This window comes from Rhinopithecus roxellana, chromosome 4, assembly GCF_007565055.1.
Source record: "Rhinopithecus roxellana isolate Shanxi Qingling chromosome 4, ASM756505v1, whole genome shotgun sequence".
Lineage (NCBI taxonomy): Eukaryota > Metazoa > Chordata > Mammalia > Primates > Cercopithecidae > Rhinopithecus > Rhinopithecus roxellana.
The window spans coordinates 46385045-46387673 of NC_044552.1; the positions used below are offsets into that span (position 1 = coordinate 46385045).

General features: G+C 39.2%; 1 pseudogene across 1 annotated transcript; it reads right to left on the reverse strand.

Moving 5' to 3' along the window:
- Positions 1–1302: 1302 nt before the first annotated feature.
- LOC115896788 lies at positions 1303–2178 on the reverse strand (annotated as a pseudogene). Its single transcript, XR_004056656.1, has one exon. The product of XR_004056656.1 is annotated as a transcription factor BTF3 pseudogene (transcript).
- Between the last annotated feature and the right edge of the window lie 451 nt (positions 2179–2629).

Genomic DNA, 2629 nt, shown 5'->3' on the forward strand with positions numbered 1-2629 from the left:
AAATCGAATCAGGTTTTTTTTTGTTTTGTTTTGTTTTGTTTTGTTTGTGGAGAGTCTCGCCCAGGCTGGAGTGCATCGGTGACATCTCGGCTCACTGCAACCTCCACTTCCTGAGTTCAAGCGATTCTCCTGCCTCAGCCTCCCAAGAAGCTGGGATTACAGGCGTGCACCATCACGCCCCATTAATTTTTGTATTTTCAGTAGGATGAGGTTTCGCCATGTTGGCCAGACTGGTCTCCAACCGCTGACCTTAGGTGATCTCCCCGCCTCGGCCTCCCAAAGTGCTGGGATTACAGACGTGAGCCACTGTGCCCAGCCAAAATCTGATCAGTTTCTAAGTTGCACTAACCACATCTAGGAACCATCAAATGCTTTACAGTCTGGTTGGAAAGGAAGAAAAGTGAATGATCCCTGCTATAGCCAGTCATAAAAACATCCATAAGGCTCTATTCTCCTGCACTGTCTCTGGGCCTAACCCCTTCACCTAAATTCTAATCCTCTTCTTCAGTTAGATTCACCATCTTCACCTTAAAGTCAGGATGCTCAAGACAGATCTTTTCATTCTTCCTAAGTCCAGTCTTGTTCTCATCCCTAGGTTTCTGACTGTCAAAATAATAACCCAAAATTAGCACTTGGTATGTGCAAGGCATTGCGTTATGTGCATTACATGGGTTATCTGATTTAACCTTCAAAATATTCCTATGAACCAGGTAATATTATTAGTTCACTTGACAAGTAAGGAAACCAAGACTTAGAAAGGTTAAGTAACATGTTCAAATAACTAGGAAGTGGTTAACTTGCAGGCAGGTTTTGAAAAATCAGGCACTAGAGCTTCACTGTCCAATAGCCATATACAGCCAATGAGCATTTAAAATATAGCTAATGCAACTGGGAAACAACATTTTTAAATTTCATTAAATTAATTTAAGTTTAATTTTAAAAACCAATAGTTAATTTGGTTATTGAGTATATGAATATACTTTTCAACCATAAATTTATGAAATTTATGAAATCTAAATACAGATCAAGTATTTCTGATGAATATTTAGCTTCCAAACTAATATATGCTGTAAGTGTAAAATTAGACTTTGAAGACTTGGTATAAAAACAAGACTGTAAAATATCTCATTGGTAATTTTTTATGTTGACTACATATGGAAATATTTTAGATATATTGGGTTCAATAAAAACATATTAGTATAATATCATCTACTTTTGCATAATAAAATTTAAAAGTACAGATATGGCTCACATTATATTTCTTTTTTACTGCATAGAAACTACCTTTTTTTTAATAATGTCTTTTTTTTTTTTTTTTTTTTTACTAGGCAAAGAACTTTATTAACCTTTGTTTCAAACTTGATTCCCAGGCTTCTTCGGCTTAATTAGCTGCAAAGAATGAATTGTGTATAAGCAAAAACTGAAAAGAGCTGCAGTGTCCAAGGGGCTTGGGCTTAAAAATATTAGAGATCTAGATTTTATCAGATCCATAAACAAAAATTTCTTAAAAAGCAGTCATAATATAAAATAGCAGCTCTCAGTAAATTCTTCAAGTTTTATCTTCAGAAGTTGACTCAATTCAGTTTGCCTCATTCTTGGAAGCCTCATCAAAATTCTCCACAAGATCTGGAACTTCGTCATCATCATCCTCTCCAGTAGCAAGTGGTGCTTTTCCATCCACAGATTGTTTGGGCAGAGCTTCGGCCAGTCTCCTTAAACTAGTCAGACTATCTGCGCCAAGCTGGTTTAAGATGCTGGGGAGCATTTCTGTCAGCTGCTTCGTCTCAGCATGGCCTGTAATGGTGAAAGTGTTCGCTGCCAGAGATGCCTGAACTTTAGGGTTGTTAAAGTGGATCACTGTTCCTTGGTTTGTAAACATATTCACCTCTTCAGTACCGGAGATATTGTTTACCCCTAACTTCTTTAAGGAGAACTGAAGTTTTTTATCATCTGCTGTGGCTGTTCTATGAACCACCTTCTTCTTTCTGCGAGCAGTTCCTTTCCCACCAATGCACACTTGTGCCTGCAGTTTGGCGAGTTTTTCCTGGTTCATGATTGTTTCTTTCATCTTGTCGGAGCGAATAAGGGGGCGCGCGGGGGACTAGGGTTGGTGCTCAGGGGGTCTCGGGTGGACCAGCTGAGATTAGGGGCACACACGCGGGGACGCAAGATGGCAGCTAAAGCAATAATTTCAACTTTTGTTTTAGATTCAAGGAGTACATGTGCAGGTTGGTTAATGGGTATATTGCATGATGCTGAGGTTTGGGGTATGATTGAACCCATCACCCAGGTACTAAGCATAGTACCCCACAGTTTTTCAGCCCTTTCCCCCCTTCCTCCTTCCTCCCTCTAGTAGTCCCCAGTGACTACTGTTCTCATCTTTATGTCATATGTACCCAAAGTTTAACTTCCACTTATAAATGAGAACATGCCGTATTTGGTTTTCTGTTCCTGCATTAATTTGCTTAAGACGATGACCTCCAACTGCATCCATGTTGCTGCAAAGAACATGATTTCACTATTTTTGTGACTGCATAGCATTCCGTGGTATATATGTACCACATTTTCTTTACCCAATCCACTACTGATGGGCACCTAGATTGATTCCATGGCTTTGCTATTGTTAATG